General features: G+C 40.7%; 2 long non-coding RNA genes across 2 annotated transcripts in view; one reads left to right on the plus strand and one right to left on the minus strand.

Annotated features, from left to right (window-relative positions):
* Nucleotides 1-1,363: 1,363 nt before the first annotated feature.
* Nucleotides 1,364-14,261, plus strand: LOC143692039 (uncharacterized). The gene is made up of 3 exons (XR_013179902.1): nucleotides 1,364-1,470; nucleotides 13,045-13,124; nucleotides 13,857-14,261. It is a non-coding gene; the product is annotated as an uncharacterized LOC143692039 (long non-coding RNA).
* Nucleotides 9,575-14,305, minus strand: part of LOC143692037 (uncharacterized) — a 35,771-nt gene continuing 31,040 nt past the window's right edge. The window contains exon 5 of the long non-coding RNA XR_013179900.1: nucleotides 9,575-13,094. This is a non-coding gene — a long non-coding RNA (uncharacterized LOC143692037). The remainder of the gene's footprint in view (nucleotides 13,095-14,305) is intronic.

Raw genomic sequence — 14,305 nt, forward strand, 5'->3', positions numbered from 1 at the left:
GATCTTTAAGCTTCCTGCCAAGCAAAACTGTTCTATGATTCTAAATCTAGTCTCTGCAACCATTCACCCTTGTCTTCTCACCACATGCCCTTGTATGTCCTCTGGCTTTTTTGTAGATCCCTTGTAGATGCTGTAAGACCAATAGAAGTTTTTCCTTGAGCTTTTTCCAGGCTGGAAAACTGAAACTGTCTCAGCATGTCTTCATAAAAGAGGTGCTCCAGCTCTCTGGTCACTATTGTGGGCACTCACTTCAAGAGGTTCATGTCCTTCTTATGTTGGGGACCCCAGAGCTGGATCCAGTACTATAGGCTGGATCACAAGAGTGAAATAGAGGGGCAGAATTACCTCCCTCAACCTGCTTGTCACACTTCTTGTGCTGCAGCCCAGGACATGGTTGGCTTTCTGGGCTGCAAGCTCACTTTGCTAGGTCATGTCAAGCTTCTTATCAAACAAAGCCCTTGTCCTCAGGGCAGCTCTCTATCCATTCATTACTCAGCCTGTGTCCATGTTTGGGATGACCCAGCACAGAGGTAGGCACTTGTATCTACCTTGTTGAACTTCCAGAAGCCCACCTTCCAGCACAGGCTCACCTCTCCAGCCTGTCCAGGTCCCTCTGGATAGCATCCCTGCCCTCCAGTGCATTGGCTGTCCACAGACTGGTGTCATCAGCAAACTTGCTGAGGGTGCTTCCACTGTCTGTGCCACTGCCATGGATACTATATAGCACTGGTCCCCTGAGGAGCACCATTCATCACTGGTCTCCACTTGGACATCAAGCTGTTCCCACAACTCTCTGAGGGCTACCACCCAGCCAATTCCTTATCCACATAGTGTTCCACCCACCAAATTTGTGTCTCTCCAGTTTAGAGACAAGGATGTCATGTGTGACAGTGTCAAATGCTTTGCACAAGTCCAGGTAAATGATGTCAGTTGTTCCTCCCTCATTCACTGTTGCAGTATGATTTCAGGGTTTACCCCAAAACCCCGGGTTTCTCCTCCCTCCTTTCCCCACCCTGCCCCCTGCCAAGCACTGTCTGTCAATCCTGGAATTCCAGAAGGGCGTCAAGTGATTGGGCAGATTCAAAAGATGCCCTCTACCCTCCGGGGGGCATTGGGTCATCCAGGTGTCCTTTGTCCCTTGAGACCTCCTCTCCCATACCTGGTTGGTGGGCTCCCTATCCCTTCCCTCCTCCCCTCCCCTGGGTAAAAGGGCAAGCAACCATGTGGTCCGGGAGTTCTGTGGGAGGAGTTGCTGGATTCAGAGGCCTGTGGGGCAGAATAAAAACTCTGGATTAAAACTCTCCATCAGAACTGACTCCTTTCCCTTCTCTACTGTTGGCAGAGGGAAACCTGAGGAGTGGACCGTCTACGAGAGGAAGATCCATCCCGCCACCACCGGAGCCCCGGCATGCCTAGACTTATCTCCATGTGCCCAGCTGCAACATCCAGCTAGCCAAAAGTGTCTCTGAGGTGAAACACCACAGTTGCCACCTTTTGGTTCAGCTGCAGGGGTGGACAAGCTCAGGCATGTCCTGTCCACAAAATTGGTAATACCAATAATCCACCAATGCTATAATCCTTCATAGAAGGCCTCCAAACTTGTTAGGCAAAATTTGCCCTTAGTGAAGCCATGCTGGCCGTTGCAAATCACCTCCCTGTACCTTCATTCCAGAAGGATATGCTACATTACCTTGCCAGGCACTGAGATGATATTGATAGGCCGATAGATCTCTGGGTGTACCTTATTTCCCTTTTAAAAATCAGGATTATAGTTCTGCTTTACCAGTCAGTGGATTGCCACAACTTCTTGAATATGATACATAACTTAGCCACTTCCTCCATCAATTTCCCCAGGATCTGCAGCTGTACCTCATCAGGGTTATCTCAAAATCCACCTGACCCTTGGAGCTTTTACTCTGTGTATCCTTTCTCCATGCTCTTAAATTTCTTCTAAGAGAGAATTTCTGCAAGAGCTGGGGAACGAAAGCTGTCAAAAGGTATATTAACCCAGGAGAAACACCATGGGTTACCATATCTCCACAAACACAGATGAAGTGCTGGCTGACAAATTACAGCCCTCCCTGAACTGCAATGAAATGTATGCCAAAATTTTAGCTGCAAGAAAAAAGCTGGTGTTATAAAAATGCCCATGATTTGGAGGCAATCTTATTTTGATACTTGAAGCTTGGCCTTTGAGGTTAGGTTCAAACTGCATGGGAAGTCATAGACCAAATTTTCATGGTTGTAGGAAAGCCTTAGACAGCCAAGCATCTGTCTCAGTGCATTAACTGTAGAAAAAGCCTGCTAGGAGCAAGGAGGGGAAATGAAAGCAGTGTAGTGCAGAGCAGCCAGGTGAATGCTCAGAGAGTGTGGTAAGTAAATCTCATACACAGCTGTTAGTATACAAGAGACAATATTTTAGTGCAAATTATGCAAGCAGTTTGAACAGTAATATGGTCATTATTTCAATATATCATGTGAGGGATGTCGTTGATAGTAGTTCATAGGAGACAAAGCACTTACTGTCATTCTTAGTGTCATCTTTTTTAACTTTTGACTAATTTAGTCCTATATGTGCCTTTCAGTAATTCAGTTTGTGCTGGTTCAAAACCCAGGTGAAAAATTAAACCCATTGTAGCTGCCCCCTTTTCCCCCTGTCCCTTCTGATAATGGGGGAAACTAGGAGAAATTGTAAATTGGAATCACAACTTACTGAAATAATCACAACCATATTAGTAACAAAGTGTGTACAAGAGGCAGAGAGAGAGTTTTACCCACAAAAAGGTATTCACCGAACATCCACCTGGGCACCAATCAGCACACTCTCTAAACACAGGCAAAATAGAGACCATCACCACATGGCACTCAGCAAAACAGAGGCAGCATGCCAGGGTGGCTCCTCCCCAGTCCAGAAACAATGAAAAACAGGGGCAAAACAAAATCTGGAAAACTACTTTTTTCCAGATAAGGATCTGTGGTGCAGAGATGTTGGCTCTGGTGGTGGCAGCAGTACTGGTGCAGGCTCTCTCTCGCTTTCTGCCACCACAGTGGCAGCAGTGCTGTGGGTGCAGCAGTGGTGGCAGCAGCAGAGTGGCAGCCAGCAGCTCCTGCGTGCTGGCTCTGATGGCTACAACAGGGTTGGTGCCAGCTCTATCCTGGTGCCTAGTAGCAGTGCAGTCCGGACTCCGCTCTGGCACACGCCCTTCCATGTGCCCTGGCTAAAGATGGTGCCACTTCTGTTTCTGCCCCTAGCGTTTTCCTGTCAAGGCCACACCCCTCCAGCAGTGATGTGGGTGGTGTAGAATACACAGCACTGAAAGCTCCATCCTCTTGTCCCTGTATCCAGGACAGAGTTCTTAGGCCTTAGGATTCTTACTTATGACCAGGGGTGCAACTATTACTGGTAAGGGAACAATTAGAGGAGGTAATTCTAGTTAATTAATTACAGTAGCCAAAGGAGAAGACTTGAGGCTTTGTTTCAGTCTTCCTGGTAATTTGCTTCTTAGAAATTGTTTAGCTGGTGATCAGTAAACTCTATGGTAAGAAATAGAATTAAAACCATAAGAAATCACCTTCTAATTTTTTTTTATTTTAGATTTTAAAATGAATTTTTTGTATACAATATTGTCATGGAAATGCTGCTGGGCTTGAGGCAGCTGACTTTTCCAGCCTGACAGAAATTTGTGGTCACCAGTGGTAAGCAGGAATTCAACCTATCCTTCTAGCAAGTTTTATAATTAAGTTTCTGCAGGGCGGTTTAAGCATAATTTCACAGTTCTGATAGAAATGTCCTGTAAGAACAAACAACTATTTCTGAAAATAGCCTTTGGAGAGACAAAATCTCCTGAGAAATAGCTATAGAAACTCTTTGTCATCCAAAAGGACATAAAGTCCCCCTATGCATCAGGACTTAACTGCAGTACAGCAGATTTGCATGGTAAGGTTTTTGACTGATGAAATATGAAAGTATTTTAACAAGTGAGGAGGTTTGTGCTGTGCTAGCAAAAGGATTTCATGGAAATGACCCCACACTGCTGGTCAGTATCAGGAGCTTGCAGAAGGCAGCTCTTTTCTATGGCAGAAGCAGAAAGTATTCAAGAAGCAATCTGTACATAAATTCAGATAGATTCAGTCCATCTGTGTGTATATTCATCCCCTTGCTTATGTCCTCTTTTCACCTGCTAAGGAACGGAGAGTCAAACATGTAGCGGAATATTGTATTTCAAGTTAGTAGATTCAGTTGTAGCTTCACTTTAGAATTTCCAGAGATGTCTCTAGCTCCCCAGGATCTCTCTATCTGGAGACCATACAAAAAGATGAATGTGATTGTTCTCATGCAATCAACCAGTAGGAAGGAGTCAAACATGTTCTTTGTCAAAGCAGGAGTCACAACACAGAAATCATGTTGTATAATCTTCACTGTGTCAGCTGACAGTAGGTTACTTCTTTTCATCTAATGTGTCTGTGGGGTATTCCATTTGTGTTGTCCGTAGTCTAAAGAAATTCTGGTTACATTTAAATTCTGCTACTTTCAGATTACGACCACATGCTTTCTTGAAAATGAAAGTACATTCTACATTGAAAACTAAAATATAATAGCAGGGATAGAGTCTGTCGCAGCACTGATTTTCCTGGTCTCAAATTTTGCGAATGTAAAAGTCAGCAGTGGTTAACATTACTGTGACACCCTCCCAAGCCAGTGAATAATGTAAGGTTTTTTTTTGGTAGAGTCTGTATGTTGAAAATAACAATCAAAAATTTTCTTCCTTTGAGGTGAAAGAGTATGTGGATATTTTGGGGCTGATAATCCTTTCTACCAGCTTGTTATGTTGCCTTTACAGGAAGGTAAGAAGAAACATACAGGGAGATATTTGCCCAGTAAAATGGTGTGTTGGTCACTCAGTTTTCAGCTCTAATGTCATGACATGTCTTCATGAGTTGCAGGAAACAGCAAAGAATTCAACCTGGACAGATCAAGGCACAAAATCTCAGAACATGTGATTTCTGAGTGTATGTGCTGAGAAATACAGAATCACAGAATCAGCTAATTTGAGAAAAACCATTTGAGATCATCCAGTCCAGCCTATGACTAAATGCTACCTTGTCAACCAGACCATGTCACTGAGTGCACTTTTCTTTCCTTAACCATCCCCAGGGACAGTGAAACCTCCATGTCCCTGGGTAGCCCATTCCAATGTCTATCACCCTTTGTGTGAAGAAATGCCTCCTAATGTCCAACCTAAACCTCCCTTCAAGAAGCTTAAGACTATGTCCTCTTCTAATATTCATAGCTGCCTAGGAGAAAAGGTTGCCTCCCACCTGGCTATAACCTCCTTTCACGGAGTTGTAGAGGACCCCTGATACTCCTCCCCTCCAGGCTAAGTGATCTCAACTCCCTCAGGCACTCCTTACAGGACAAGAATTTCAGATTCTCCACCAATTTCACTGCCCTTCTATGGACTTCTTTCACCACCTCAATGTCCTTCCTGAATTGAAGGGCCAAGAACTGAGCACAAGATTTGAGGTGTGGCCTCACCAGTGCTGAGTACAGGGGGACAATCCCTGCCCTGGCCCTGCTGGCCACACCATTGCTGGCACAGGCCAGGATGCCATTGGCCTTCTTGGCCACCTGGGCACTGCTGGCTCATGTTCAGCTGCTGTCACCAGCACCCCCAGGGCCTTTTCCTGTGGCAGCTTTGCAGCCACTCTGCCCCAGCCTGTGGCACTGCCTGGGCTTGCTGTGACCCAAGGGCAGGACCCAGCACTGGGCCTTGTTGAGCCTCACACCACTGGCCTGGGCCCATGGTCCAGCCTGTCCAGATCCCTCTGCAGAGCCTTCCTGCCCTCCAGCAGATCAGCACTCCCACCCAGCTTGGTGCCATCCATGAATTTGCTAGTGGTAGACTCAAGCTTCTCATCCAGATCACTGATAAAGTTAGTAAACAGGACCAGGCCCAGCACTGTTTCCTAGGGAACACTACTAGTGATGAGACTGAATATGCTTAACTGAAGGGATCAGTTAAATTCTGAACATCTCTATAGTGAAATTACCCTAACTGGGCAGTTTGCAATAACTTTTTCTAATGTAACATTTACTGAAGGGAGTAAGCAGTCACACTTTTCTTCTTTGTTATTTTTTGTTTTAATTTCTTTTTCTTTTTTTGTATATTTTTTTCTCAGTTTGAAAAAAAACCCCAAACAACCAAACCAGCAAGTAAATTGTCCTGTAGAAGCCATTTTTTGGCAATGTGGTTTGCAATTCATAGTTTGAAAAGTTTTTCCAATTACCATCATATGTCACTTTAGCTGTGATTTGATGCTGAAAGTCTGTTGTTTGAAGTTTTCCTGAATTCTACAAAATATAATATAATATAATATAATATAATATAATATAATATAATATAATATAATATAATATAATATAATATAATACTGTATAATTAATATAATTAATATAATATAATTCTGTATATGTACATTAGGCCACTTTTTTTTGGTTCAAATTTAAGTCTGGACAAAAAATCACTATAATAACAGCAAAAATAGTCCTTAAATAGTTAGGTTTTTCTATGCTAATTTTTTTCTTACTATCTCCCTAAAATCACTTTGCTTGTATAATCTATTTTGCTGAATAAAAATATTCCATTAGCTAGTAAAATAATTTCAATGTTTTTGTGCAAGCATGAGATTTGTATCATCCTTTTTTAGGAGCTGGCATGTTAAAATAAGGTGACTTCTTATTGCTTACTCCATATCATTTAACAGACTTATTGCTGAATGGGACTCTAATAATTCAGTTTCTTGGAATTGTAAGTAGTTGGAAAATAGCACCCAACTGGAAATAGTTCAAAATTGCTTTGGTTTTGTGCTCTCAGCAGTAAGTAGATGGATTTGGTTTTTGTCAAGCTATGTTTGCTTTTGACTTTCTCATCTTCAGCACTTTGAAAACTCAGCTTCAGTATCAGATGGATGCTCCATATCAAACTTTGGAAATGATAGCCTGATAATTATGTCTTGATCCATTTCACTGAAAGCAGTGAGGATCATCTTTAATGCTGTACTTTTCTCATTTCATCCACCCATGCCTATCCATTTTGCTTTCATTTGTTGCTTTTATTTGCATGTGGGGTAGTTTTCCAGCATGCTTTGCTTTGTGCACTTGGATCTGCAGGCTAAGCATGATGTATTTGTCTGTCATACTCTCTCTTTGTGCCCAATGGAAGTGTCCTTTTATCATCGAGCACTCGTTTCACCTCGCTGCATTGCAACAGAGCTTACACAAGCAGTTGTAATACTAATGCTGTTCTAAGAATTAATTGCTGAAGCATTCATCATTAAAAGGAGATATTTTCATCCAAATGTTTTAGGGACAAGGTAGTACTCTTAATTATGTCAAGGACCTTTGAAGTCTCTGATTTCAGCAAGCTGGATTATGCGGTGCTATTACTGATGTTCTGCTCTCCTTTTGTGGCTGAGTGAGACACTTTTCAAAGGTCTAAAAATCCTTCAATGACACAGTGTGAAATTCTTTATTCAGGGAGACATGAGAAAGATCTTGAATATTCATCTATGTCATAAGCCACGTCTATATTTATTTAAGGTGATATTGGATATCTTGCATTTGGCAAGGTAGGAACATTACAGAGAAATTGAATTACAGAGGAGTTTATTTTCACAGAATGGTGCTTTCTTGCCCATTTTTATCCATTTTTGATCCACGTTGTTTTGGAAAGAGAGAGAATCTGACCATGAATTACCTGTGGGTTCAGTTACAAGTACTTGAAAATGGCATCTGATTTTAGTAGAAGATCTGATGTCATTTGTATGTGTTTCAGACTTGAAAAAGGTGGACAAGTGAGAGGAAATTATGTTGTGACTAATGAGTCAGTCATCTTACTCTTGTCAGATATATGAACTGTCAACTTTCTTACAAGACCTTGGCAATCAGGCTGACATTAACTATGAAGTCATTATTGCCTGTAATCTGTAGCTATTTCAAATGAACTCATTACACAATCTATATACCATTGGTATATATTCCATATTTTCCATGTATGGGAATGTTCCCAGATTACAGAAATAGATCTCTTTGTAGAAATATACAATGCGCACCTAAAAGAAAAAACCTTCTGGTTCATTCAGATTTTTCTTCCCATGTTCCTCCACACAGTGAGTAAACATCAGGGTCAGTCTAAGCTGGCTATTTTTCAGGTAAGCATATGTTATCATATGCTGCCCTGAATTTTTCCTTGAAACTCTGTTAGGGAAGGGTGCTACTAAAGATGTGCCCAGAGGCCATGATCAATATGCACAGGGTAAGGTGTACGTTGCGAGCAGGTGGGGAGTTATTGTGCTTCAAGCTTCCATGGAATTCTAGATGATGTTTCTAAAAAAAGGCAAATTTTATGTGCTTGCAGTCAGCATAAGTAAGCACAACCTTAGAAAAGCACTGAAAAGGACTTTGTTGTTGTTTTTTTTCAGCTTGCTTACCAATTCCCTCTCATGGTTTAGTCAAAAGACTATAAGAACTATAAAGACTGGATGTGGCACTCAGTGCCATGGTTTTGTTGATGAGGAGGTGTTACCTTAGAGGTAGGACTTGATGATCTCAAAAAGTCTTTTCCAACCTAGTTCATTGGGTGGTTCTGTGATTCTGTGGAAAGACTCCACATCTATGTTTTCATATTACTGTGTCTCTTTTTTGAGATGTAAATAGACAAGAAAAAAAGGTATTATGACCTCCTGAGTACACTTTTACTGACTGAACAGTTTTATTTGTTTGAAAAAAAAAAAATCAAAAACTTGCTATTCATTACTTAGAGAAGTCAACAACACTCCAAACAAGGGTGAAACAGGTGTAATGAAAGTTAGGTTATCATTACCAGAGTTGTCTTTAAACAAAGTTTGTTATGTTTTCCCTTGGACATAGAATACAGAACAACACTGACAGATTTTATAGCAACTGGATTATTTGGTGGAGATGGTGGGAAAGGAAAGGGAAAGGAGCAATCACTAAAGAAGATTTGAGAGTTTTCCTCATGCATCCCCTTAATATAAATGAACTGTAATATATGCCATTTTCTGACTATATAAAATGCTTGCTGTGGAGGAAAGGAGCTGCTGTGGAGAAAAGGAAACGTTGTTGTGGAGAAAAGGCAGATTGCCATTGGCCTTCTTGGCCACCTGGGCACTGCTGGCTCATGTTCAGCTGCTGTCACCAGCACCCCCAGGGCCTTTTCCTGGGGCAGCTTTGCAGCCACTCTGCCCCAGCCTGTGGCACTGCCTGGGCTTGCTGTGACCCAAGGGCAGGACCCAGCACTGGGCCTTGTTGAACCTCACACCACTGGCCTGGGCCCATGGTCCAGCCTGTCCAGATCCCTCTGCAGAGCCTTCCTGCCCTCCAGCAGATCAGCACTCCCACCCAACTTGCCTGCAAATTGCAGGCAAGTAGCACTCAATCTCCTTGTCCAGGCTGTCAACAAAGAAATTAAACAGAATTGGGCCCAGTACTGAGCCCTGGAGAATCCCACCGGACATCAACAGAATTTAAGTTCATTCACCACCACTCTCTGGGCCTGGCCATCCAGATGATTTTTTATTCAGTGAAGAGTGACAGCAAAGTGTAACTTCATGAAGCAAAAGAATGAGGTATTTTAAAAGAAAGATAATGGAAGGAAACAATAAACATATTTCTGGACACATGCAACTGAAGGAACCAAAATATTTAAACTCTTAATTAACTATGAGTAAATTACAATTAACCTCTTTTTTTTTCTGAATGTTGTGATCTAGTGAGGAATTCTTGTGCTATGGAAGAAATGTTGTACTTGTAAGCAGTGTTTAACAAGTAACTAGGACGCAGACAGAAATCCATGAATCCAAATCCTCTCAAAGGACACCATTAAACAGCTGGTATCATGGATTGGATACCTTACAAACAAGATGTAACAATTATCAAGAGATGAATTGAATAAGGCAAAGGAATGACAATTGAAAGACCACTGTGTTTTAAAGTATATGGAAGGGTGGATCTAAGATAAAGGATCTTTGTTTATTGGTACTTATGTGTTTAAGTGGGATAATAAAAGAAATTTATGCACTTATCACTAACAAGGAAAGTCAGTTTCTACAGATTCAGTTAGTTTATCTGTATCTTCAAATGGTAGTAAATAGTGTACTTCCAAAATTGTCAATTATAGTTATGCCATGTAACCTGACAAGCATTTTATTAGAGTGGCTTAGTCAATCCAGTAACTTCCAGGATTGGTTTTCACTTGACTTTGACTCCTTGCTTTTCCATGTATATCAGAGTCCTGACACTTACCATCATTTGTGTGGGCCAAGAGCATCTCTGGATGACCTGTGTCTCATGCAGAGCAGCTTGGTCTGCTGCTTGTTCAAAGGCTGAAGCAATGCCTCCCTGGCTGTGGCAGGTGTAGCCTGCAGGACAGAACCTGACACCGTGGAAGCAGACATCGCTATCTATGGAAACAGCCTTAAGAACCATAAGTGTCTGGGATGCAGGGCTGATTGCAAATACATGTCTCTACAAATCTACTGAAGAACATAAGTTACCTGTAACTTCTAAATCATTATAATTTCACTATGCAAAGAACTAGCTACTTCAAATTTTCATTTGAATTCTTGACAAAACCTAATTTATGATGAACTTTATAATGTTAAGAACAAATGTTTGTTTTACAGCATCATCCCTTTTATTGCATAGAGAAACACAGTAAAATTTCAAAAACATACTTCCCTGTAGTCAAATTCTGCTCTTTGCTATAATCCAATTATCCTGAGGATTGTGAGCATGCATCTGAAATCAGACACTATGGCTCATGCTCACTGAATAATAGTAAATAGTGATGTAGCAAACTGTGTTGGTCAAGTTGTTTATGTGGCATATTCAAAATTCCCTGCACTCTCAAAGCCTAGAATTGTCTTAATTTACTCCAGTGTGGCGAAAAAAAATTGTGGAACAATTTAGTCTAAGTTAATATTAGAAGGCATTTGTTATTTTCAGAACAGTAGAGCATGAAAAATACAACTACAGTGTAACAACCACAGAGTTAAGAAGTTCCAAGAAGTTCACAGAACAAGATGAAATAAGGATAGAAGAGACTTTGACAAATTTAATCCATTTCCCTTTTCTAGTTATGGTTGTCATCACTATAGGCATGTCTGTCGAATCTGCTGGTGAAAAATCTCCACTAATTGGAGATTACTGCATGCACCATGATATGCAAACACCATAGCTATCCATTCATTTATTTAAAGTTAAAACAGCATCAAAAGAGAAATCTGTTGTGGCCAATTATTCTGCCTTCAATGCACATTCTGATCTTGAACTCAACCAAGGGAGGACCTCCTAATGTACACAGGTCATCTGTCATGAGAGAGATTTAGCAGATACATGTCAATCTCCATAATCTGTTTTGGAGGGCATGGGAGGAGCAGTTACTGCTTTCTGCTAAAACTTTGTGCCTCATGTCTCTGTCCAAATTTGTATACACCTCTAGCTGGTTCAGAGTTGTCTACTCTCAACTGAACACAGAAATTACTTGTAATTCTAGGACCTATACCTTGTAATTCTAGGACCTATATCTTGTAATTCCAGGACTGTAATTACTTGTAATTCTAGGACTGTAATTTTTTTTTCTGAAAAAAAAAAAAGTAGCTGAAAATCGGGGCTGCTAAGTTTCTGATTTTTTTTTTAATATAGAGAATGGGTAAATTAAATAAACATTTTTCTTCCAGCCTTCAAATGCCAGAACACTGAAAATTTTCATCATGTAGCAAAATTTCTTTTGACCTCCCTGAAGTAAGAATTCCTATATAATATGTGTAACAATGATTCTGTGGTTAGATTTCCCTGCTGAACGTTCAATGTACTGATTTGCCATGGCTCTTTTGTCTCAAAAGGTACAGATTATTCTTATCTCTTACCATGCACAAAAACTTGCACGCATTGGTTTCTTCCCTATTTCAGCAGCTGTCATCTCATCAAGATTTTGTAAGGAATCACCTATGTGGAAAAATAAATTCTCAGTTCCTAGGTGGTGTGGGAATACCCATCTGGATTCATTAGGGCTGATGTTGTTTTCCTTCTTGCTGTTCTGAATTTGCCATTATAGTGATCCGCTCCGTGGTCATAGTTTAGTGATTAGTCTTGCTGTGTGCTGTTTCCTTCCTTGGCAGAAATAAACCCTTGCCTACATCCATCTGTCAGTGGTTGTGTTAAAAAACAGATATTACCATTCTGGGTCAAAGCAGAGGTTAGGCTCGTATCCTGTCTCTAATTATTGTCAGTTCCAGAAGCATCATGGAAATGAATTTACCTCCCATTCCTGTGAATTCTCTTCTGCTCTTAAGCATACAGTTGCATTACCTTCCAGTCTCTTGTTTAAATTGTCCTTTTTTAACTTGTCATCTTTTTTGGGTTTGGTGTTGGTCGGCTCTCATGCATAAGAATACATTTTGATAATAATCTTGTTTCTCAGTAGAAAAACCTGATAATAGGGGAGTTTTGCTATGATATATGTTAGTCTTTGACAATAAATCAAGTAATTGCACATGTGCCAGCAGTGATCTGCTGGTGTTCATAATAACAATGTGAGAAGACAGGTGGAAGGAGAGAGTTTTCCTCATGCATTCCCCATTGCCATTGTTGAGGCAATCTGAGTAAGAATGTAATGTTTTGTCTATTTTTTTATTTATATAATTTTAAGGAATTATATAAATAAGTTTAAAAAACTTATTTTTTAAAGTGCGATTTTAAAAGCATAGATATGCAATGTTTGTAGTCACGGGAACTTTCTATGAGTACCAGAGTAGTGCAAAGACCAAGCTTTATTCTGGCATACTAGGCAGTGCTGATGCAAAGGATGTAAGAAGGGAATCATGGAAGTAGGAACATATTTTCTCCCTTTGCTCCTCATATATTGCTGTTCATTCTTTCTATCTGCTTCTGATCAGATATTTAGATGGTGAGCAGTTAATTTGCTCAAAAATGAATGCAAGTTTTCTTTTATTCTTCATCAGTTCTTGTGAAAGATACCAGGCAGATGGATGTGGAAACTGAAGCCCTCCACCTACAACAAAAAAAGCATACATCAACCAGTGTAAGCAATCTTGTGCTGCCTGATGTGTTGGGGCAATGGGGAACTGAGTTTTCACAGCATTAATTTTCTGTTTTCTGTGACACCATTGTTTACATGTTATCTATTATGGGTCACCATTCATTAGGAATGGGGCTGGAGGCTACTAAACAGTTATCAGATGACAAGTGGACTAGGTTTTGATCAAATCAGTTTATAAAAGTTCATGTGTTTAATTTAATTAAAAGAGCTTCTGTGGAGTTTATCATAAGACCATTTTCGGTTACTCTGTTTCCTAGAGGAGGAGGTTTATCTGATCCTGCCTTCTTGCTTGTGAATGTGTTTGCATGTGTCTTTGTATGTGTTTGCTTTCCTCTCTTCTTGGAATAACTTTTGCACCTTGGGAATCCTTAGTTACATGCAAAGACAGTCTCAAGATACAAAATTTCTGCAAGTCACATGAGACAGAAAACATAAAAACCCTGCTGAGGAAATACTGTATGACACATACAGATAAGAAAGAGATTTCATTAGTTATTAAAATAATTGATTTTTTTGGTTTTTAATGTGTTCATTGAATCCTTTTATTTTCTTTGATGTTTGCTACAAAGAGGAGTCTCCTTGGTATGCAGAATCACCTTAGTGGTTTACCTTTAGAGAAAGTAATTAATGTGATCCTAGAATTGGGCTAATTTTTTTCTCCAAGTACTTGAAGCATTTTCCTTGAATTTGAGTTGTTTTTTTTTCCCCCCACAGAATCATAGAATGTCCTGAGCTGGAAGAGATCAACAAGAATCATTGAGTCCAACTCCTGGCCCTGCACAGGATATCCCAAGAATCACACTATGTGTGTGAGGGCATTGTCCAAACTTTTTGAATACTTCCAGGCTTGGTGCTGTGACCACTTCCCTGAAGACCAGGTTCTTGTGCCCAGACACCCTGTGGGTGAAGAACCTTTTCCTGATATTCAGCCTAAACCTCCCCTGACACAAATTCAGGCCATTCCCTCAGGTCCTGTCACTCTCACCACAGAGAAAAGATCAGTGCCTGCCCCTCCTCTTCCCCTAACAGGGGAGGACTGCAATGAGGTCTCCCCTCAGTCTCCTCCAGACTGAATAGAACAAGTGACCCCAGCCACTCCTTGTGGCTTTCCCTCTTTTTTATTAAGTAACCATTATTTTTGCTGAAATTATCAACTCAAATCA

The sequence above is a fragment of the Agelaius phoeniceus genome, chromosome Z (assembly GCF_051311805.1).
Source record: "Agelaius phoeniceus isolate bAgePho1 chromosome Z, bAgePho1.hap1, whole genome shotgun sequence".
Taxonomy (NCBI): Eukaryota; Metazoa; Chordata; class Aves; order Passeriformes; family Icteridae; genus Agelaius; species Agelaius phoeniceus.